The sequence below is a fragment of the Hippopotamus amphibius genome, chromosome 4 (assembly GCF_030028045.1).
Source record: "Hippopotamus amphibius kiboko isolate mHipAmp2 chromosome 4, mHipAmp2.hap2, whole genome shotgun sequence".
Classification (NCBI taxonomy): Eukaryota; Metazoa; Chordata; class Mammalia; order Artiodactyla; family Hippopotamidae; genus Hippopotamus; species Hippopotamus amphibius.
In genome coordinates, this window is record NC_080189.1 from 157271355 (window position 1) to 157296251 (window position 24897).

At 39.3% G+C, this 24897-nt stretch overlaps 1 protein-coding gene across 11 annotated transcripts in view; it reads left to right on the top strand.

Moving 5' to 3' along the window:
* Positions 1 to 24897, top strand: part of SIPA1L1 (signal induced proliferation associated 1 like 1) — a 443906-nt gene that overhangs the window by 160844 nt on the left and 258165 nt on the right. For all 11 annotated transcript variants that reach the window (XM_057730455.1, XM_057730457.1, XM_057730458.1 and 8 more), the window contains one exon: positions 13339 to 13405. The gene's annotated coding sequence lies outside the window, so the exon portion shown is untranslated. The remainder of the gene's footprint in view (positions 1 to 13338; positions 13406 to 24897) is intronic.

Sequence of the window (24897 nt, forward strand, 5' to 3'; positions counted from 1 at the left end):
GAGCTCTGCTTTTCTCCCTCCTGATCCCATAGTGTTTTGTTTTGTTTTTAATTGGAATGCATTTTATTTGATGGCTTTGAAGACAAATACTCTTGTCAGATTACATAGTGAGTAGTTGAGTGGTGGTTTCCTTTAGGGAAATGAAGTTTGTACACCTCCCTTTTTCAGGTTATGGTTACAGTGCTTCTGAAGAGGTCACGTAGAACACGACATAGGGTCACTGAACAAGATGAGAAGTGTATATGTTTTGGAAAGTAAACTTGGTTGAATGTGGGCATTCATATTCCAATTAGTTGTTTGGCTTAAACATTCCAGAGACACTGAGTAGTTCCTTTGAATTAACTGTTAATCTGTTAAAATGCCTGGACAGTCACTAAAACTGGCTTTTTTCCATGAAGACTTTGTACCGTGGTTTCCAAGGGTGTTTTCCTCAGCTTGACTTTGGTTGCTTTTGGTAATTTTCCTCTAAGCATTTCCTTCAAGTTACAGAATTCTGACTACCTCTGTGTTTTACTTACTTTTTCTCTTCTTTTTGGATAAGTATAATACAAAAATCGAAAGGCTGTGTATTTTTCTTTAGTGCTACCAGGTGTCTCCGTGAGTTTAATGCTGTGCCGTAGTTTTCACTGTTGCTCAGCTTTCATTTACCTCTGAGCATCTGTTAAACTTGTATCATGGTTTATAACCTAAATTTAGTTTTGTTAGGTTCCAGAAGACGGGGAAACTTGTCTACACTAAAATGTAGTTTTTTGGTGTGTGCTTTACTTTTTGTAAGTTATATATCATAATTAAGGAAAAACTAGAAAAATAGAAATTAAAAAGATTCACCAGTGAACACATCACTCAGTAACTATCATACATTTTTTTGCCATGTATTTTTCCATTTTTTTCTGAAAAAATATTTATAAAATACATATTTTAACGTAGGCTATAGTTTATAATGTGCATTTTCATGTAATATTGTGAATAATAAACTAGTAATGTATACATAATTCCTAAATTATAATTATCTTATATATTATAAGGTGGGGGTTGTATAATACAGTAGTAGAAACAGGCTTTGTATCAAAATAAACTTGGGTTTGGATTCTTGCTTGTGTTATCACTCAGTTTGCGATTTGGCCTTGGCCAAGGGACTTAATCTTGGGTAAGATTTAAAACTTCACTGATTCCTACGTGTACTCCTTTGTAAAATGGGGATAATAACAGTCATCTCCCTGGGTTGTTATATTAATTACATGCAGTAGAGACTATCACGTGCCTGGTGTATTGCAGGTACTCAGATAGCAACTCATTGTTATTTATAAGGGAGATCAGTTAATTAAAAGACAGGATTAGACACTGGCTGTTTAAAGCAGCATCAAGGAAGAAGCTTCTAGATGTGTGCACTGTATTTGTGTTTCCTGTCGTGAAAGGGTGGTTACCGAGGCCTGTGTGAGTAATTTGGTAACTGCTGCAGTCCCCGTCCTTCCAGATTTGGGATAGGTAGCCATCTTTAAAATACATAATATACGTAAAGAGGCATTTTTTGAGAGACCTTCACATGTGTAATGGAAAGCTACCGAATACAATTGTGTGTGTGCGCGCATAGACGTATGTGTCTGTATTCAATGTTTCTCATGTACGTTGTGGATCATCTGTCTACATCTCTCTTTTGAAAATATTTTCTAAAATTATTTAAAAAGATATTTACTTACTTATTCATGCCGGGTCTTCGTTGCGGCAGGTGGACTCCTTCGTTGTGGCATGAGAACTCTTAGTTGCGGCATGTGGGATCTGGTTCCCTGACCAGGGATAGAACCCGGGCCCCCTGCATTGGGAGCACAGTCTTATCCACTGTGCCACCAGGGAAGTCCCTATCTCCGTCCCTCTTAACCTGGATGTCTTTCTTAGCTCCGGAGAGCCTTCCCATGTACTTCTCTCCCCCATTTTCATATTTTCATCTTGATTTTAACTTTTAGAAGCACCAATTTGTGTTATTCTTCCTCTGTACCAGCACTGTGTACCTGCTGTTAGTTCTTCATGTATATGCATATTGAATTTGAAAATGTTATCTAAAAGGAATCTTAGTCATACGGTTCTCACATTCCACTTTACCTCCTTTCTGAAGAATGTTGCATAAACTCTCATCTGTATTAGTTTATGCTTCATTTTATACCATAGAAGCAATACCTTTTTAAACTAATTTCGAGTAATCTTATTGTGAGGTCATAGAAGATTTCTATGATATGATTGTCATACTGAGTGAAGGAACTCAAAGACAAAGACAAATATCATATGATATCACTTATATGTGGAATCTGAAAAAAAAAGAATACGAATGAACTTACAAACCAAACAGAAATAGACCCACAGACATAGAAAACAAACTTATGGTACCAAAGGGAAAAGAAAGGAGGGATAAAGTAGGAGGCCAGGATTAACATATATACACTACCATATATAAAACAGATAACCAGCAAAGACCTACTGTATAGCACAGGGAATTATACTCAATATTTTGTAATAGCCTATAAGGGAAAAGAATCTGAAAAAGAATATATATCACTTAAGTAACCCCAAAAAAACGTGATATTCTGGCATCAGAGGCAGGTAAAGGTGACTCACGTTTTTTTTTTTTTTTTTTTTTTTTTTTTGCGACTCACCTTTTACCTGAAAGTTTTTGAGGCAAGTCCATAGGATATTTAAAGGGGAACAATGACTCCCCTCCAAGTTTATTAAAGAACAAAACATTTTCTCATTTTAAGTTATACATTTTTATTATAAATTTCCATAATAGAGTCAGCCTCATAGTAGGGGGCTAGTATATTCTTATTGAGTGGATAACTGTCTCATGACGGTTAACTATCAATTTGTTACTTCTTTTAAATTATATTTAGCATCGCAAGGACTCCCAAATAGATTCCATCGTTTGATCCTCACGTAATCGTGTGAGTTATGCGGGAGAGGTGTTTTCTTCATTTTACAGAGAACTTAGTAGAATTGCTCACCTGTCACTAAAAGATGACTCCAGAGTTTGACTTTAGGACTTTAGCTTCTTATTCTATGCTTTTTGTGCAGTGCTCTGCTGTTTTCCCATATTGACCTGGAAATATTTCAGTACCTAGTATTGTAATAGTTGTTCATGTATTCAACAAAGTTTTATTGAAAGCATGATTTTAAGTTCTAGGCCTTTGTGGCTGAATGTAAAGACAAGGTTTTTACTTTCAAAAGGAAAACTGTCAGTCAATAAATAAACAGATGAGGTAATTATTGTGCCTATAATAATAATGATCAGCGCATAGTAGGTGCTCAATGAATGGTTACTGAATGAGTGAATGAGCAAAGTGATAAAAAGGAAATAAACAATGAATGTAGGGTGGTATATGGGTTAATTGATGAAGGAAGGTCTTCCTGAGGAGGTGACCTCTAAGCCAGGGAAAGAGTATTTCAGATAAAAGGACCAGCACAGGCAAAGGCCTTGAGGCAGCAAAGAGCTTGGCTTATTTAAGAGGACACCAAAGGTGGCTAGTGGAGCTAGAGCGTAGCAAGCTGGGGAGACAAGGGATCCACATGAAATCGAGGAGAAAGGGATCAATGATGTAGGGCCTTGTAGACCACGTTGAGAACTTTGACTTTCGTTCTGGTGTTGGGAGACAGCTTTCCATGTGTTTTGTGTTTCTGCACTGTCTACCTTTCTTCTGGACTGCATTTTCAAGGCTGATCTGTATGGTCAGCAGCCTTGGAAGACAGAGTGTGTCCCTCCAGAGCAAAGATCAGGCACACGATTGTCTAGTGTAGTAAGGATAATGTCTCCTTCTGGGGAAAAGGTCAGATGGGCTTCCTGCCCATTGTAAAAGGCTTGGGTTCATTAAGCTCAGAGTTCCTCTCCTGTTACACAGCCTATGCTGTGCAGGTGTCATCTGGCCTTTGTGTTCCCTCCTGGGAATTGGGACTGAAGGGACTGGCACCAAAAATGCTGATACTCTGGCTATTGCTATTGCCTAGAGTAATGAAGTCCTTTGTCTTTGACCTAAGTGTCTCATGTCTTCTGCCAGCATCCATACAACTGTGGCAGGCTAACTTGTTAGCTTGAAACTTGGCATCTCAGGACATGGAAAGCCACTGAAGGAGTTTCAGCAAGGGAATAATATATAGTTTAGCCTCTTGAAAAGTCAGTGTGACTACTCTGAAAAATGATCAGGGGTAGAAAGATTGATGAGGAATCTGGGGCAGCTGTCTAGTTGAGAGGTAACAGTTGGCCGGGACCAGTGTGGTAACTGTGGAGGTGAGGAGGAGTGAGGAATTCAAGGTGGTCTTAAGGAGGTGGAAGTTATAGGTCTCAACAGCATGGATATAGGGCGTGAAAGAAAGGAATGGAGAATGAACCCCAGGTTTTTGGTTTGAGCAAATGAATAGATGGAGGTGACTTTGAGATGGAGAAGCCTCATGATGATAATAAGCCTGTAAAAGGACGGACTTCTCATGTCATCAGCACTTTAGCCTTTTTCCAGTCAATTTATTTGCTTGACTCTGTCTGTATAGAACTTTTGTGCTTAGAATTACAGGGAAAGGAAGAATAAGAAGTAGTCTGTACGACTTGGGATCAAAGAACCACTGGTATGTACTTTTCTGGGAAGAATATTTTTCCTCTGTCTTCACAAATTGTCAGATCCATTAACATTAAGAAATGTAAGTCCTGCAGTCCCTTGATAAGTGGGTTGTCTTAATAACAATGAATTAGATTAGCTTGGGAGGATTTATTTTTCAAATAGCCATATTGATTTTTACCCAAAATTCATTATCTGGGAGTTTACAATGAAACTCTTTAATGTGTTTCCAGGTTTTCTCTTTTTTGATGTTAAAGTAATACATTTTTTTCTTATGTATTTTTTAGATTTTAAATTTCCTTTAAAGCTAGGCTGTTCTTCCTTAATTCTCAAGGATAATTACTGCTCATCTTGTGATCGCGTAAGTGTGATACAGTGGGATGAAAGAAACACGTGCCTATGGATTAATTTATTCCGTTTGTCATTCTCATTCTCAAGGAGAAATTCCTCAGGATAACTTCTTGTCTCTAACACCAGATGCTGATTTCAGCAGCACCTGATTGCTTTTCATAAAGAACGTAACTAAAAAGCTTTAAAAAAAAAACAAACAAAACCAAAAAAAAAAAAAAAGTTTGGCCCTGAGAAGTTCTTTTAAATGCCTTCCCTTTTTATCCAGTGAGATTTATTTTCGCTTGTGTGCTTTTCCATGTGCTTATTGTATTTACAGGATGATTTTACATTTCTTAACCTTTATATATTGTAGACAATTTTAGGCTACAATATGATGCTCTAGTGAGTTTTGAATTATCTTTGCACCATCTTGCACAAGTCCTTTTATTTCTCATGTTCTGTAGCATTTTCTTTGGTCTCTGGCCCAGGTCTAGAGTTTTTCTCTTCGGAAAGAAAAGGTTGACAGAGAGGGAAGATGGAGCTTCATGAATTTTAGGGGGAGGGGATTGGGAGAGGCTAGGCTTGCAATCATTTCTGATTCAATTTATACTCTCTACTCCCTGGAAATCAACAATGGAAAAACTTAACTACATTTTAAAGATAGAAAGTGTGAACCGAGAACACAAAGTCATCAAAGTCATCGGTGCTGATCACAAAACTTTTCCAGGTGGTTGTGAGTTGTTATTTATGACTTCAGTAGACTCTGGAGATATTTCTACCAGAAATGCCGTTAGAATGAGGTTATTTCTGACTCTTTGAGAAGATAAATATGCTATCTTTTTACCTTTTTTTTTTTTTCCTTTGTTTTCTTTTTATGGAGATCCATCTTTTGGGGTTTTCGCGGTTTTAAACCCCCTCAGGTGGTAGAGTGGTATCTAAACTTCCCAGGATGTCCCAGTCTTTCCTTTAGAGTAGTATTGTTGTTCTGCCTTCCTATCCCATTATATACATTCTTTAAAAGGGCCCATCATTGTGTCACTAACTTCACGTTTCAAGCTGTGCACTAAGTCCTGTACAGTTGCACCGTATTTCGGTTGTGCTTGGAATTTCATGAGTGGGTTGCTGGTCTTCTCTCCCTTGTGTCCTGATTTCAAAACCAAACCAAACAACAATTAGTAGGGTTTTACCAGGGCTCTCTAAAGGGAGATTTTATTAGGGGACTGAATTGAACGAGAACTTGTAGCCTGTGGAATGTGATAGAAACGGTCCCTAAAGGACTGTTCAACGACTCTGGCAGTTGAAGTCTTAAAGGTGGCCCAGATGTGTGCCTCCACCCCTGACCCTGCCTTCAGGAAGATTTTTTTACCCCCCTGGTTTTGGGCCTAGACTCTCCCATACGCCGAAAACTATTCTGGAAATGGTTCAGAGGCACAGAAGGAGTCTTACCCTCAGAATCGTAACTCCACTTCTCCTGCCTGTCTGCCTTCCTCCGTTTGAGGCAAAGTAGAAGGCACAATAGAAAGAGGATTTGAGTCAGCCCTGGGCTTGCATCTCAGCTCCTGCTCATTAGTTGTGTGACCACAGGCAACATGCTTCACCTCTTTAAGCCTCAGATCTCAAATGTAGACTTGAGACTATGCTGAGGACTTTGTGGTTTGGTGAAGCACCGTCGTGTCTGTCAGGGACCTTGTGTACAGCACGCGCAGGTGCTCACCGAGAACTGGAACAGAGTCCGTACTTGAAGCTGCTGTGTGTCCCTCTGGGAGCCCACCCTCCTGCCTCCCTCTGGAGGGGACAGCTATCCTGAACGTTACGTCCAGCACGCCCTTGCTGTTTAAAATGAGCGTATCTGTACACAATACAGTAGTCCGTCCGTATCCGAGGTTTCTCTTTTTGTGGTTTCGGTTACCAGTGATTGGCTGCGGTCTGAAAATATTAAATGGAAAACTCCAGAAATAATTCATAAGTTTTACGTTGTGTGCTGTTTGGAGTAATGGGATGAAATTTTGTGCCATCCTGGGTCGTCCGGCCCTGGATGTGAACCATCCCTTTGTCCAGTGTATCCTCACTTGTTAGTCATTTTGTAGCCAGCTCAAGTTTATCAGATTGACTGTTGCGGAATCACAGTGCTTGTGTTAAAGGGACCCTTATTTTACTTACTCATGGCCCCAAAGCACAAAGAATAGGGATGCTGGCAATTCACACGTGCCAAAGAGAAGCCGTAAAACGCCTCCTTTAAGGAGAAAGGTGAAAGTTCATGATGTAGTAAGAAAAGGAAAGAAACCATACGCTGAGGTTGGTAAGGTAAGAATGAATCTTCTGTCCATGAAATTGTGAAGAAGGAAAAATAAATTTGTGCTAGTTTTGCTGCCGCATCTCAGACCGCAAAAGTTACGGCCGCAGTGTGTGATAAATGCTTAGTTAGTATGGAAAAGGCATTAAATTTGTACGATAAGATATTTTGAGAGAGACTGCATACACAGAAATTTCATTACAGTGTATTGTTATAACTGTTCTTTATTATAGTTGTTAATCACTTATTGTGCCTAATTTATAAATTAAACTTCATTGTGTATGCATGCATGACGTACATATGCATAGGAAGAAACACCGTACGTATAGACATACCTCATTTTATTACGCTTCGCAGATATTGTGTTTTTTACAAATTGAAGGTTTGTGGCAACCCCTTGTCAGGCATTTGCTCACTTCGTGGTTCTGTGTCACATTTTGGTAGTTATCAAAATATTTCAAGCCCTCCACCAGCAAAAAGATTACGATTCCCTGAAAGCTCAGGTGGTGGTTAGCATTTTTTAGCAATATTTTAAAATTAAGGTATGTACCTTGTTTTTTTAGACGAAATGCTGTTGCACACTTAGTAGACTACAGTATAGTGTAAACATAACTTTTATACGCACTGGGGGTCCAGAATTCACGTGACTTGCTTTATTGCGATATCCACTTTATTGCAGTGGTCTGGAACTGAACCTGCAGCATCTCCAAGATGTGCCTGTATAGGGGTCAATATCATCCGTGGTTTCAGGCATCCACTGGGGGACTCGGAACGTGTCCCTTGAGAATAGGAAAGGACTGCTGTGTGTTTTTAGCTTTGCCTATTTGGGACCTGTAAAAATGGCATCCTATTATATGTAGTCTCTAATAAGAGTGCTTCATCACTGCCTGGTGAGAGCAGAACTCTTGGCTCTCTACTTGGCCTTTGCTGATGGGCATGGATGTGGGGTTGCAGTTTTTTCTGTGGTGTTTGACTGGTGTAGGGTGGTTTTTTTCTGAGACATTTTTGTCTTTTTAGGCTTCCCCCTTCCTGATCATTTAGAGCTTATCTGATACTGGGTCAGAGGTAGGGATAGCATTATGTGAATCCAGTGAGGAAATAGAGGTTGGTGGGAACCAGATTGACCACTCTTGTAGGAAGGGAAAGGGGGAAACGAGAACGAATCTTGCAATATTGGATCAGAATTCAGGCGAACTGTATGAGCTCATGGTTTTCAGTATGCGTGGATAGATACGGAAAGAATGGAGAAATAAGTGTGTATGTGTGTGCACTTCTGTTCACCTAGATGACCTAGGAATAATCCAGTTGTAATGCACACACCCAGATCCTGGTTTCTAAATACCATTTCCCCCACTAAAATGGTTGAAATTATCAGACTGAAAGATCACTTTTTGGCAGCTATCAAAGAATAATTATTCTATGATACTTATCAATGGGCAATAAAGTGCTGGGTGAAAGTTTGTTGAGAAATAGGACATGTATATAGTCTGAGGGTATCACCTTGCAAAATCCTTATTAATTACAGAGGAAAAGAGTCACTTTACAGTGGGGAAATCTGGCAGATACCACTCTAATCAAGTGACACAAGTTGACACTACCAGTCAGGGAAAAAAATCAAAATAGCATACCCCCCGATAGAGTACAATGAGGGAGAGGAACTCTTCTGTGTTATTCCTGCTGAAAAGTCATACTGTAATCATCAGAAAGTATTAGACAAACGCAAAGTGTAAGGAACATTCTGTTCAATACAAAACTGGCCTGAAATCTTCAAAATGGTCAAGGTCATGAAAGTCGAGGACAGTCTGAAGCATTCTAGTTTGAAATAGACTAATGAGCTGTGAAAAGTCAGTGCAGTGTGAGATCCTGGATTGGATCCTTTTACTAAAATGGACACCATCGGGATCATAGGAGAAGGTCAGACCTGGACACTGTTGGGACTGTTAGATGATCATACTGTGTCCGTGTTAATTTCTGGATGTTGATGGTCATAATTATTGCAGTTTGGGAGGAGAATGCCCTCGTCTATAGAAATGACTCACCAAAGTCTGTAGGGTGATAAGGCCTTGATGTTGACTACCTACTCTCAAGTGGTTCAGGGAAATTTATTTGTTCCAGTCTTGCAGGTTTGTTTGTTTGTTTGTTTGTTTGTTTTTTCATGGTAGGTTGGTCTGAGATTATGAAGGAAAACAAAAAAGGACCCCTTCTGTGAGTTGACTTTTTCAGAATCGTTAGCGTATCAAACTAATCATTTGTAAGGTTGAAGAGGTTTGCCTTCCGGTGCTGCCTTATCTGGCAGCTGCCCTTCCTGTGTGGCTTCCTGTTATATCTTGATTTGTCTTTTGGTATTCTGGTTTGAAAATATTCACCATCATCTCCTTCCTATCTTCTTTTCCCTGCTGATTATTTATTTCCCTTCACCTGTGTTTTGCTTTTGTGACAGACTTCTTTCAAGGGAAAGTGTGATTTACAGAAATATGGCACTTTACTGTGTTACAATTTAGTGATAATACTGTATTTAATTTCAGTTTACTTTGTGCTGTTCTTCTCTCCTCAGTTCTCTGGTGAGTCATTTAAGCTTGCTTGCTTTTTTTGTTGTTGAACCATGCTGCCTCTGCCTTAGTATTGAGCATGTTTCAGTAGGCTGTTAATGGAAAGTATTGCCTGGTTGATTGCTGTCTTTGAAATTAGAGTTAGCAGGGTAAGGGGAAACTGATATACAGAGTGGCAAATTCGATGCTGTACTAATCCACAGTCTAGTCACCTCATGACTGTGTCTATGAACGGTTAGCCCCCGGAGGTTTAGGTCATGCGTGTTAGGACCAAGCTGGCCCTTGTCTAAAAATTGATGTGGTTTGAGATGGGAGTAGGGTGTTATGGGGAGAGGGTTAATTGTCAGAGCAGCCTTCTCTTTCTGTGAACATTACGTGTCAGTTATCTATTTGGTAGACACGACGCTTTCCCCTTGGTACGAAAATCATGGGGTAAGGCCTTGAATTGCCCACCCGCCTCCTCTCTTTCTTTGGTGGAACTAAAATCCATCATTGGGCTTGTTTTCCTTAGAGGTTGGAGGACAAGTTTCTCTTTAGCAGTTACACTAATTTTCATATTTCTCAGAATGATCGAGGAAAAAAAGCTTTTAAAACCCAGAGTGGTAGTTACATTGCACTTAGAACACTCCCACACATACAGGCTTCTCTTCAGCATTTTTATTTTTCCTTGCTGCTTTTACAGTGTAGGTGGCCTTCTCTGGATTGCTTTTGACAGGAAATTGAGCAAGCTTTCTTTTTTGGAACAGAATATATTTTACTGCTGAGAGAGAGGGAAAAAAAAGAAGTGTTTATGTTTTGAAATTTAATTATGAATTTTTATTTGAAGGCCGATTTAAATCTAGAAAAACGGAGGTAGGGCTTACATTTCAGATTGTGCACTAATATTTCTGAACCTTCCTGTTCATTTTGGGCTTGCCTGTCTTCCTTTCTTGGAGAAAGAAAGGAAGGCCCCCGAATTACTTTGGTTTGTAAAGCGAAAGCCACGGATGGATATTGAGAGGTTTGCCTTCGTCATTGTTCCTGCTTTTGTCTGAGGCTCCTTCCCCAGCTGTCTTCTTTCTGTAGTGGAGGTGTGATGGGCGCTACACTGGGTTAATGGGCATCTTGAATCTAGAATGTATGTTAGCCCTACCTTTGGAAAAGCATGGCGTTCAGCAAAGCTTCCTAATGACGCGCGGCTTGTGCACGGGTCTCCAGGGCTGGGTAGGGAGCTCCAGGTTGCAACGCTGCCCGTGCCACAGATTCTACCTGGAGTCCTGAACTGCCTTGGAGGTAGGAATACCGGTCTATCCCCCAACCAGCCAGGTGCTTGCTGCCTGGGGTGATTGTGGGTGAGTTTGATTTGTGTAGTTCCTTTGTAGTACTGGGGATTCAGGGGAAGAAATCAGACTGTGATGAGAATATAAGCCCATATGCCATATCATGGAAATATTGTCCAGTTGGAATGGAGTAATTGTGGTGGAATCTTTCTGAGTGTGTTTATAAATCCTATCCTTGCACTAGAGTTTGAAATTGGCATGTTTGTTCATGTATCTAAGTAGATTACTAGTGCAAATCCACTGTCATATGTTTTGTTTCTATAAGTAGCTGGTTATAGCTTATTAATTAAGAGGAACAAAACAGAGTATATATTTCAGGTGTTCCAGGCTTCCTTGCCCATTCTGTAGGTGCATTTTGTAGGTCAGTCATGTAAAAACTGCAAGTTTTATCATCTGGGGTATCTATCTGATGTTCTGAATATCCTTTATAGGTTCCTTTTTCCCCCCGTTTTCGACTGGTGTTTGTACCATTGATTATGGTAGGGTAGGAAAGACCTGTTGTAGTGTGCTCTGGAACTCTGTTCTGCTGTATTAGGTAAGATCATGGTGCTAGGGACATAGGCCCTCAGCGAGTCTTGTGAGAATGTGGTTAACGTAAGTTATTTTTTTTAAGCTCTTTATTAGAATATAATTGCTTTACACTGTTGTTTCAGTTTTTGTTGTTCAGCAAAGTGAATCAGCTGTATGTATACATCGATCCCCCATCCCCTCCCTTCTGCAACTCCTTCCCACCCTCCCTATCCAAGCCCTCTAAGTTATCACCCATCATCGAACTGATCACCCTGTGTTATGCAGCAGCTTCCCGCTAGCTATGTGACGTTTGGTAGTGTATATATGTCAGGTGTTGAAGTATCTTTATATTTGGCTGAATGAAAGATGGGAGTCCTGATATCCAAGGTGGCAGGCTGGGAAGAGGAATTTTCCCTCTTGTCCTCACCAGGAATTGGGAATATCTGTGAGTGAAAGGAAGTTCTGGTTCTTCTTACTCTTCTAAGCTTCCATTTTATATGTTTACGAACAGGGTTTGGGAATTAACCCAGTTTGCAATAGTGTTTCATCTCAGGAAACATTAAAAAATTAGTTCCTTGGAAGCTCTTCTGGACATGTATAGTCTGACTTATTTTAGTATTTTTAGAAATAGGTACATATATTGCAGATTTTAATATTGGGCGTGTATGTGTTCTTTTAACTAATAATATGCCTGCAGTCGCAGGGTATGTTTTATGGTTATAGTAGAGTTTACATGTGGCCTATCTGAAATGACCAGTGTGAGAATTGTAGAATTTTTTTTTAAATAAATAAATTTATTTATTTATTTATTTATTTATTTATTGGCTACATTGGGTCTTCGTTGCTCTGTGTAGGCTTTCTCTAGTTGCGGCGAGTGGTGCTATTCTTTGTTGCTGTGCGCAGGCCTCTCAGTGCAGTGGCTCCTTTTGTTGCAGAGCACAGGCTCTAGGCACGCGGGCTTCAGTAGTTGTGGCACATGGGCTTAGTAGTTGTGGCTTGCGGGTTGTGGAGCGCAGGCTCAGTAGTTGTGGCACACAGGCTTAGTTGCTCCGCGGCATGTGGGATCTTCCCGCACCAGGGATCAGACCTGTGTCCCCTGCATTGGCAGGTGGATTCTTAACCACTGTGCCACCAGGGAAGTCCAAATTTCTAAATCATCAGAGTGTTTAGTTGCTTTGGAACAGTCTCACTGATACTGACTTTTGGGGCTGGATAAATCTTTGTATGGTCCTGTGCCTTGTAGGGTGTTCAGGAGCATCCCTGGCTTCTACCCATTAAATTCCAGTAACGTAACCTCTTCCTCTGTTGTGACAACCAGATACCTTCAGACATTGCAGGATGTCCCCCAGGGTACAGAATTGCCCCCTGCGGAGAACCATTGGTTTTGAACAGTGGTTCCCATAGGCAGGTGATGGACCAGCTACATCAAAATCACCCTGTTGGGGTGCTTCTTACTCATACTGGTTCCTGGGTTTCTCCCCTGACTTCCTGATCAAAGCATGTGGGATGAGGCCCCAGCCAGGTTTAGGAGTTTGTTGTATAAGTGGGAGTGGCTATTGGTTGGCTTAAATTTAAATGTATGTTGAACTGCACATAAAGAGATTACAAATTAAAGAGGGTTTTAGAGGTAAAGTACAACATTTCACAATTATGATTTGAATGGTAGCTATGATTTTTCCCCCCTTTTATTACTATTTTCAAAAGTTGAAAATAATCTTATACTAATATCCATAATTATTTTACTCTAGGCTTTGCAAGAATACCTCAAGTTGGACTCGGAAGCAAGATTTACCACTAACTTTGAAGTGGGAGCAGGTGAGTTGGTAGATAGTCAGAAAAGCTCGTTGAACTCGTATATTCATTCTTAGAAGACCTGCCACTTACAGTGAACTTTTGATTTAGTAAATTTGGATTCTATGTTTTTTTCCCCACTGGTGTTTCCTCCTTTGTTGTTCTACTGCTGAGAGGCAGAAATGGGGAAGAGGGGAGACTCCTGTGCAATTTTTAGTCAATGATTCCAGAATTCAGCATTTTCATTGTTATAAACACTTAAGATATTTTTCTGGCAACTTAATAATAATATTTTTGTTGTGTATGTCTATTTTTAATCAATAATAATTACATTTCAGAACATTTTCTGTGTGTTTCTTAAAATTTGATGGGAGGTTGTACCCCAACCCATGTTCTAAATAAGAATCTTGTTAACCCTGGTGCATTAATGTATACATTGGAATACCAAGTGTATCCTGAAAAATTGAGAGATAGATGGATAATCTGATTGACTGACATTTGCCACTGATTTAGAGTGATTGCACTTGGTTACTGCTATGTAGAGACCCAGTTCTGTCCTGGGCCTATCCAAGTGTTTTTGTGGATGTTTCTCAAACATTTGACTCAGTTGTCAAAGGACATTCTCATTGAGCAAAATAACAGTTTAATTTGATTGATTGTAAGGCTGCAATGCTATAATATGCTAAGCCTAAATTCAGATAAAACAAGTGGTTTGGGGTTATGTAGGTTTCTTTGGTTTTGTTACTTTGTACTTAACCTTCTTCTCAGCCAGATGCTGAAACAAAGAGTTTGGGATGTTTTTTATCAGCTGCTTTGTCAGAAACAGAAGCAAATTGCCTAAGGAGTCAGCTCTTCTAGAGTGCTGCATTCTGTAAAGGACAGTCAAGGTTATCTGAGCATCTCACCTCTGTAAACCTTTGTGCAGAGCTGAGGGCTTCTTTTCAGACGCCTGCTGGGTAATTGGAGCACTGATTTCAAAGTGGCTTGCTATTTCTGACCTTCCTTGAATTTCAGTAAGAGAAATTGGGGAATGATTATCTCTGAAAATGTTTTTAAAGTACATTAGGACGCTTTCCCGTTAGTATTGATTTGACCATTCCCAGAGTCATTCTTTAAAAGCAGCAAGAATCCAAGAAAGATTTTTAGATCTCTGTAATTTTTAGCCATTTGAAGAGCCTAAGTTTTTTTTATTAGCAACACAACTGAAAAACTACCTTTGAGAACGCAGCACTTTGGAACTATCAAAAATTGCTGAGTGGTAAAGCAAACAGCCTGCAGAGTTGTTCCATGTAGGTAGCTGTAGCTCAGGTACTTTGTGAAGGACGAAAAAAATCAGTGCATGTCTGTTGGTGGGAATGTAAGTTGGTACAGCCACTGTGGAAAACAGTTTGGAAGTTCCTTAAAAAACTAAAAATGGAACTGCCATATGACCCAGTAATCCCACTACTGGGCATATACCCAGAGAAGACCATAATCCAAAAAGAAACATGTACCATAATGTTCATTGCAACACTATTTATAATAGCCAGGACATGGAAGCAACCTAAATGCCCATCAACAGAAAAATGGATAAAGAAGATGTGGCATATATATATACAATGGAATATTACTCAGCCATAAAAAGGAATGAAATGGAGCTATATGTAATGAGGTGGTTAGAGCTAGAGTCTGTCATACAGAGTGAAGTAAGCTGGAAAGAGAAAAACAAATACTGTATGCTAACTCATATATACGGAATCTAAAAAAACAAAAAAAATGGTACTGATGAACCCAGTGACAGGGCAAGAATAAGAATGCAGATACAGAGAATGCACTGGAGGACACGGGGTTGGGGGGACGGGGGGCGAAGGGGAAGCTGGGACGAAGTGAGAGAGTAGCATAGACATATATACACTACCAACTGTAAAATAGCTAGCTAGTGGGAAGTTGCTGTATAACAAAAGGAGATCAACTTGATGATGGATGATGCCTTAGAGGGCCAGGACAGGGAGGGGGGGAGGGAGTCATGGGAGGGAGGGGATATGGGGATATATGTATAAATACAGCTGATTGACTTTGGTGTACCTCAAAAACTGGCACAACAGTGTAAAGCAATTATATTGCAATAAAGAGCTTAAAAAAAAAAGTAAGTGTATGTTATTGAGAGCCTTTTTGGTTTTCACCAAAATCTTAGAGGCTGTTTTTCAAGACTCACTTTTTTTCCCCATGAATACATGTATACCATTGAAATGTGCACCTTCGGTGCACTCCCTGTATGTCTTAAGGTATTTTAAGCACTCTTAAATAAGTATCAACTCCTGGTTGATACACTTGAATATGACAGTTGTTAGCAGAGGTGTTAAGTTCTAGGGTTACTTTGAGGCCAAGGTTTAGCTTCTATGTTGGAGCAGCTACATCTTATCTTTGAATCGAGTTTAATAACCTGAATGCCTGGGGCACTTAGAACACTTATTTTAATGATGGTAATATCTGATGATGCTGATATAGTACATCTGTTAGGTGAGGTGGGAGAGTCTTCTTGTAGGCATTCATACAAGCTGGATCTACTCAGACAACTGAGGGGAAGGAGCCATGATGGAACAGTTCTCCAGACCTGCTGGTGGCATGACTCTTGGCTTGCTAAATCGATACTTCTTTCCTAACTTCTCTCTGTTTAAGGAATATCCAAAGCAATTTCCTTCTTCCAAAAGAAAACAAAAATCTGAAAAGACAAAAAAAATACCCCATAAAACCCAAACCCACAAAACCTTATCTTTTATATGTAGTCCTGTGGGTATCTTGAATACATCATTCTATACTTTTTAATTTATTTATGTTTTGAGTAGTATTGTCCTAGAATATAAAATTGAACTGAGAAAGCATGCTTTTTTCCCTTCCCTTAAAAATTAAAAAAAATTGCTGTATTCTTTCTAAACACCCAATGAGAAACAGTGATGTTAATTCAAAATGATCTCTGACTAAATTATGTGCTTTACGCTTTAAGACATTTGAATAATTTTCTCCAGTATATTTTTCTTTGGATTTTCCCATTCTTGTATAGACAATTAGGTACTCATAGGTGAGTGAGATATTATTTAACATTTTCCCTTGTTTCAGTTTGGTTATAGCATTCAGGCTTCTGCTTTTCATGGGAGAGTGAGGAAATTTTAAAAAGCTCTCCACTTCTTTCTTTTCTTGAAAATAAAAAAGAATAACACTAGGCAAATTTACTTTTAACCACTTGCGTGTGTAATACACGAAAGTAAAGACATCCTTTTATGTTGTTTTATGGGAAGTCCCAACCATTTAGTAACTATAAAAAGAAAGAAAAAAAATGTATGTTAGTGCATTCTTCTAGACTTTTCTTAGTGTTATATGGAGTGGTAGCAAGACACCTAATAATCGTAATGCGTTATATTAGCCATCCAGATGATAGAATGTCTAAAGCAGATTTACAAATCAGTTAAAAAAAGGAAGCTTGGAAAACATTTTCTCCCTGGCTGTCCATCCCGTAGAACCCCCTTTATCCACTGATGCACCCTATCCCATTTCTCATTTTTCTTACAAATTATATCTTCCTTAAACCGTGAGAGAACAGCTGTTCAGGTCCAGTAGTTTCCTCTTTAAACATAGCCCAGTGACAAAGACAGCAGATTAACTAGCAACAAGAGTTTGAATATGTTAACTCTAAGAAGAAAGTAGCTCAAATGTTTACCTTGAGTAGGCTTGTTAGATTCTGTGGGTCAACTTGAATTGGAGTTTCACAGTGGCACTGAGAATACAAAAGGGAGGCAACTTTTTCTGATAAATACTAGCTGTAATTTTATTTTGCTTTATATTTTATTTTTATTTTTTTCTAAATTTTTACTTTGTATTGGAACATAGGTGATTTACAGTGTTAGCTTCAGGTGTACAGCAAAGTGATTCAGTTATACATATATGTATATGTATTCTTTTTCAAATTCTTTTCCCATTTAGGTTATTACGGAATACTGAGTAGTTTCCTGTGCTATGCAGTAGGTCCTTGTTGGTTATGTGTTTTGAATATGGTATCGTGTATATGTCCAGTGTGTATATGTCCATCGCAAACTCCTAGTGGATCCCTCACCCCCACCTTTCCCCTTTGGTCACCATAAGTTTGTTTTCTAAGTCTGTGAGTCTGTTTCTGTTTTGTAAATAAGTTCATTTGCATCATTTTTTAGATTTTTTTTCAGATACATGCTAGCTGACATTTTATTAACTAAAGGCTGACTATAATGTAATATGAAAATATTAAAAATTTAGAGTAGCAAAGGAATGATTGCAGAGTTTTCCTTTTATCGTTGTCCATGACTAATTTCACTTGAATTTGGCATGCTTTGGGGTCACTTCAGCCTTATTTTATTATGTTTATTATTCAAAGGCTTCTTCTTTGTTCTTAAAAAGAAAAACAAACGTTTTAGCAGCCTGTAGAATTGTACTGTGACCCCCTTCACATCTGCTAATCCTGTCATCACCTTTCTCTTTTCAGTGAGAACAACTTTGTCTCACTGAATTTGTACCTTTATCCTCTTCAGCACCTAAGAGTACAGCTGTCCACATTACATGGAGCGTTGCCTCTTTTACATTCATTCTAGTGACAAATAGAACACATGGGAATTAGGAATGAAGTTGTCTTTGGAGGAGTGTCTTATTTCTTAGTACCTGCTTATATTTGGGGGGCCCTGGATTTGTATGGATATGATTCTTTATAATGATACCATGTCACCCACTTTCTTGACTGTCTAATAATTTTAAAATTTGCCAGTAGGAGTAGATTTGAACTTCTAAAGTAAGGAATCAGAAGATAGAGAAGCAAGAACATGAACTGTGTTTGAGTGTGGGTGGAGGTCAGGGTGGGAATTGTGCAGAGCTCTGCCCTGCCCTCTCCTCCCCTACCTGCCTTGAAAACTTGGGTAGGTGAAAGCATTTTTGAACCCCTGGCTTCTGGGAGCAGATCACAGGATGGAATGAGAGGTGAAACTTGGGGAGAGCTTCCATCTGCCAGTTCTTCATGATACACTGATGTTTCTCAACAGGTTTGGGAAACTCTTAGTGGTGGGGGTTTTACTTTAAAACCTGAGCTTTGTTTTAATGTTTGTCAATACCTAAGAATATTTTAGATATGAAAGAAACTTATAAATGTCTTCACCAGTATTTGAGTGGCTTTCGTCAAAATCGTGCAAGCAACATTCGGACCATATGGTGGGTGAAGTCTTACGTGTAGGGACGTCCAGTATGCTGTGTTTTGGGGGTTTTGGTACTCCTCCTTGGAGGAGGCTTTATTGTGTCTTTTTGGAAATGACTTTTAAGCAAGGCCCTAGGCTTGAGGAAAGCTACTGTTCACATCTGCATAGAACATGCCAGAGTTTCTAGTGAGTCTGTGAGACGTGTGGGTATATAGCCCTTCCAAATAGCATCAGCCTTTTCAGAGCAGGGGATGTTTCTCGAACCATTGTTTGTCTCCACACATGGCTAGCTCTGTGTTCTTCCTGTAACAGTTTCCTTAATGAAAATGGACTGATCAGTGCTCTGGAGGAGTCTTCAGTAGGTACATAATGAATGGTTGCTCAAGAACTAACAGACTTTTTTTTTTTTTTTCAAGGAGTCATTAAAAAAAAGTCTAACTCGGTGGAGTAACTGACCCTTTCCTGCTACTGGCTGATGTTTTTTTCCCCCAGTCAATTGGAAAATAAATGGTTTAGGAAATTGTCCAGGTAACAATGGGTTTAGGGACCTCTGGGCATGTTCCTGAAAGCGTAAAGCTTTGGTACTTACAAGCGGTAGGATATTGTACTGCTGTTGCCACTTGTTTCTTCCCTGGATTTATTAGTGGAAAAGGTAATGCAATTAAGTATGTAACTCTGGTTATTTAGAGAGCTTTTTGCTTAGTGTTGACAAGGGTAGAAATACCAAAAAAAAAAAAAAAAAAAAAAAAAGCCCCTTAGTTTTTAAGGGGGAGATAAGACGTAATAAAAAGTTGTCATACCAAGTGATCAAATGTAATTAATTAGGCCTTTAGTGGAAGTACAAGTAAAGTGTATTGAGGTGTCTATAGAGGGAGAATTAAATCCATGGAGGTGGCATCATTGGAACTGGGCATTGGAAGACCTGTCCACCCATCCATCCATCCATCCATCCATCCACTAAAAGAGTAACATTTGCGTGAAGCAACCAAAGTAATTCATATTTATTGTGTGAAATCTGGATGTTCCTAAAAGGCACAGACGTCAAAGTAAAAATCACCCAATTCCTACCAGATCACCCCGTCTCTACCACCCAGGGACAACTATCCCTGCAAGCATTTTCACTTTTTATTTGTGAGATTTTTCAAACATACACAAAAACAGAATAGCACAGCGAGCCCCCATGTTCCTGTCAATCTAGCTTCAGCAAGCGCAGACATCTTGCCTTTCTTGTTCTTTCTTTCTTCTTCCTGTTTTTATGGTTTAAAAAAATTTTTTTCGCGTTTTAAAGCACAGCCCAGATGTTATACCGTTTAACCTATAAATATTTCAGTAAGAATTTTTAACAGCTAATGACTTAAAAAAGTCACAATGTCATTACCCTTACTAAAATTAACGATTATTTTTAAATGTTATGTACTTCATTTGTCCTGGAGTCCATGTTCACTTTCCTGCTTTGTCTCAAAATGGTCGTTTTACAGTTTGTTGGAATCAGGACCCAAGCCGGATGAACACATTGCATTTGTCTCTTTCAAGACTTTCTTAATCTGTAACATTTTCCTTTCTCTCCTTTTTTTCATGTGATTTATTGTAGGAGAAATTGGGTCATTTGCCTTTTAGGATTGCTAACATTTTAATAGTTTTCTTTCATTTTTGTCCTTCTGTGTGACCATGTATATGTTTTGAAAGTAAAACTGGGATCATACTTTGCATGCTGTTTCATAAGATACTTTTGACACTTAACGATATAAGGAGGACATTTTATTATTATTTACTCTTCTACAGTGAGTTTTTCTTTTCTGTTAAATCTTACGGCATTATAGTAACTAAAAATGAGAAAGATGCATGATTGTATTTAAAGTAAATCTTACATTGATTACATGTAATATCACCATACAGTCCCTCCCTCCCTCCCTTCCGCGTCCACTCTCGCAGTTGTTACAGATAGATGTAGCATTGGCCGTGCAGTTCCCCGAATTGAGTCATTTTATATTCCCTGAGGGATGGAGATGTTATATTTCCTGAGGGATGGAGATGGATAGTCGTTTAAGTGAGAGTCTGGCTGATGGTTCACTGACAGGGGTGCACATAGAAGAGGTGGATGGTGCCCATGCAAGGCCCTGACTTTTCTGGAAAGTCCCCACAAGCAGGGGACCCTCCTTGTTATTGTTACTGCAGGCTGACCTTTACTAAAAGGTTAAGTTTGCATTCTCACATGGACACTGCCACTGGTGGGAGAGGATTCTTGGTGGTTAAAAGGGAGCGTGGCGATTTTAGTTTGGTGCTGTTAACATAACCTTGAAGGTCCTCTTTCAGTCACGGTCAGGTTTTTAGCCTGGACAAAGAATATATGTGCAGGCTCCCACCAGTAATAATTCATTATACCAGCTGAGGCTTCCTGTGGCCCTTTAGGTCAACAGAGTCTTCTTTTCTTCATCAGATAAACCCCAGCTTCTTTTGTGATGTTCTGGTTGCTCCTGGTCATTTGTCTTCTTTTATATTTGATTAGATTTTAATTTAGCAGTGGTTACAGGGATATCTGTATTTCGCCTTATTCTGTCATCTTGTCATTTGATAACCCAGCAACATCCTTGCGAGATTTTTTTTAAATTAATTTTTTAATAAAAGTAATAAATGAGTTTCTAAGATTTACTCCCTGCCTCCTCTTGCTGGTTCCCCTGCTCTCCAGAGGCAAACACTTTGTTGATTTGATACTTAAATATTATAAATGTATTGTGTTTTGAAACTTCACATAATTGGTATTATATTGAATATCACTAGTTTTTTTGTTTTTTTGTCATTCAGGAACATGCCTTGGAGGTCAGCTCGTGCTGGTTGATATAAATCTAGTTCATCCGTTTGAACTGCTGCCTAATGTTATGTAGAGTAGTCATGGGAATATACCATAGTTTTTCTGCCATCTTCCTATTGCTGATCTTCTAGGTTGTTTCCAGTAGTTTCCGATTACAAGTAAGGCTGCAAAGAATATCCTTGTCCTTGGCTCTGTGTACGCGGGCATATGTTTCTCTAGGCAGTTGTCAGGTCATGGGATATTGTAATAGATACTCCCAAATTGTTTTACCAGAGTGACTCCCATCAGCAGAGAGAGTCTAATCTATAGAAGTGTTCTTTAATGCCACATGTTTATCTAGAGAAATGGGATGGGGCAGGGGCTAAATTTGAGGAATCAACTTATTTACAGATAAGTAGACCTCATTAACTTCTAATATTTGATTATGAAGTTTTTTTTGGGGGGGGCTAGTTTTGTTTATTGGACTCTATTTTGCTACCAGATGTGAATTTATTTATACACATGGAATTCTGCAGTTAAATAACGACAAGTAAATTGTCATAATGGGTATTGAGCTTTTGTGTAATAATAGTAGCTCGTTTTAGAATCTGCATTGGGGGTAAAGGTGGGTGTGAGGGCTGTCTTCAGTGCTTCTGAGGAGGGAAGGCCCCTTCAGTGAACTGCTCACCTCTGTTCTAATGGCTGAGGAATGTGCTGAATATTGAGAGGAACACCTACCTCATTATGGACACCGCAGGCAGCGGGAGTACGTAATTAAATGAGAGCCACTGCTGCCGCAGGAAGACGTGCCATGCTTTGTCCTTTGGTTTCCCTTTAAGGACTTCTTAGGAGACACTCTTCAAAGTAAAGAATGGTTCATACCTCTTTCCTTTCCTTTGTCCAGCATGACAGGGGAGACAGATACAGTTCCTTACTCCTTTGCTCTCGCAAGAATATAACCGTTATTTTATCAGGTGATTATGTTCAGGAGCTCAGGTTTTTGAAGTCAGTCTTAATATTATGCCCCTTTTTTCTCCACAGTAGTTATCATGCATATCCTTTTTAACATCTCAAACCCTCTAGCTGGAGGCCCCATTGGGATGTTGAGCCTTGCTCTTTTCATCTATCAAATGTGCTCCCAAGCCGTGCACCTCGCAGGGTTGTAGGGTGTTCGGTGCCAGTGCGGTGCTTCCCAGAAAGCGAGTTGTCCAAGTCACGTGGGCCACCCTTCCCCTGTAACAGATGAGGAAACCAAGGCTCAGAGTGTGATGGGACATGGAACCTCCACTTTCGGTTTGTCCTAATGACTAAAATAAATCTCTGCCACACGTTACATCACATTGCGTCTGCTTTTTGAGAAAGCACAAGTGGTAGCTTCTGTGCATGTCTTTCTGCTTGCCTGGTGTTTCCTGTTCTCCTCTCCACCTGTCAGACACCTTTCCTTCCTTTGAAACATGTTCAAGTTCCTTTCCTCAGAGAGGCTGTTCCGGCTCTTCCGACAGATGGATATTATTTCACATCCTCATCCCCTCAGATGTGTCTTTCACTGTGGACATTTGAGCTCATTTGTATATTTCTTGGGAGAGTCTTTTCTCTCCCCATTATTTAGGGGAAAATAACTACTTTAGAAGAAAACCATATTTGTCAGCAACACAATGTTATTTCTGTGTTTCGAAAGGGAAAATTTCAACAGACAGAGATAAGGTCTTAATATGTACCGTAGCATGCTTTTACCATGTTTGCTGCTACTCACAGACCTCTTGTTCTGCTTTTTACACAATCACCTTTCAACCCAATAGGTTTGAGCTAAGGAATATGTTAAATAAATGAGAACAAAACTTTCCACTGATCATTCATGTATCTTTGCCTATGGATGAGTTTGCTGTGACTTTCCCCCAGTGTTCCCATCTTTTTTCTGTGCTGTGAAAAGTGGTAAAATAAAATATCAAGTAGCAACATGCACTCGTAAAGATAGCTTGCAGAAGAAGTTATATGTGGACTAACCAGTGCATAAAAGATCACGAAAGCCAAGTTAGAAGCTTTTATAATCTTAGACATGAGTGAATGCACAATTCAGTGACTGTTTCACTGTACAGCGTACACATTTTAATTTCATTTCAACATGCAGGTGGATGGATCATTTTCTCATTCACTTGAGAACTGCTCATTTATGGCACCAGTTTGTAATCAAATACCATTTTGTTTTTGTGTTAGGCCACTCTGGAAATAAGGAGGGTAGTAATGTGGGCACCAAATGCAGGTGTGAAAAGACTGCAGGGTCTTAGTTTATAGGGGTGTGAAGGAAAAGAGATCTGATAGATCTGGAAGGAGACTTAACTGTCATCTGTTCATTTTGTAGGCGAAAAATACTGGGTTGGCCGACAAGTTCATTTGGGCTCTTCCCATAAAAAGAAAACCTCGAACAAACTTTTTGGCCACCCCAATGGGTATTCACAGAGTTTGCCCCAGGTTATATTGCTTTATGGCCTTGGTGCTGGGGCTTAGAGCTCTGAGTTGGTGGAAACGGGATGGCATTATTAATGCTTTTGGGACAAATTCAGTAGTATTTCTTTATCCATTCAGGGACCTCAGAGCGTTTTGTAAGTCATTTATCTTTTGTATTTTGAATATTTTTAAATTAAGTTTTATTGGAGTATAGTTGCTTTACAATGCTGTGTTAGTTTCTACTGTACAGCAAAATGAATCAGCTATATGTATATATATTCTCTCTTTTACTTGGATTTCCTTTCCATTTAGGTCACCACAGAGCATTGAGTAGAGTTCCCTGAATGCAGTAGGTTCTCATTAGTTATCTGTTTTATGCATAATATCAAGTGTCTGTATGTCAATCCCAATCTCCTAATTCACCCCCTCTTTATCCCCCTTTGGTGTCCATACATTTGTTCTCTACGTCTGTGTCTCTTATTTCTGCTTTGCAAATAAGATTATCTATACCATTTTTCTAGATTCCACATATATGCATTTAATATACGATATTTGTTTTTCTCTTTCTGATTTACTTCACTCTGTATGATAGTCTCTAGGCCCATCCATGTCTCTACAAATGTCGCAGGTTCGTTCCTTTTTACAGCTGGGTAATATTCCATTGTATATATGTATACCATATCCTCTTTATGTATTCATCTGTTGATGGACATTTAGGTTGCTTCCGTGTCCTGGCTATTGTAAATAGTGCTGCAGTGAACATTGGGGTGCATGTGTCTTTTTGGTTCATGGTTTTCTCTGGTTATATGCCCAATAGTGGGATTGCTGGGTCATGTGGTAGTTCTATTTTCAGTTTTTTAAGGAACCTCAGTACTGTTCTCCATACTGGCTGTATCAATTTACATTTGCACCAACAGGGCAAGAGGGTTCCCTTTTCTCCACACCCCCTCCAGCATTTATTATTTGTAGATTTTTTTTAAATGATGGCCATTTCGACCGGTGTGAGGTGATACCTCACTGTAGTTTTGATTTGCATTTCTCTAATAATTAGTGACGTTGAGCATCTTTTCATGTGTTAGTTGGTCATCTGTATGTCT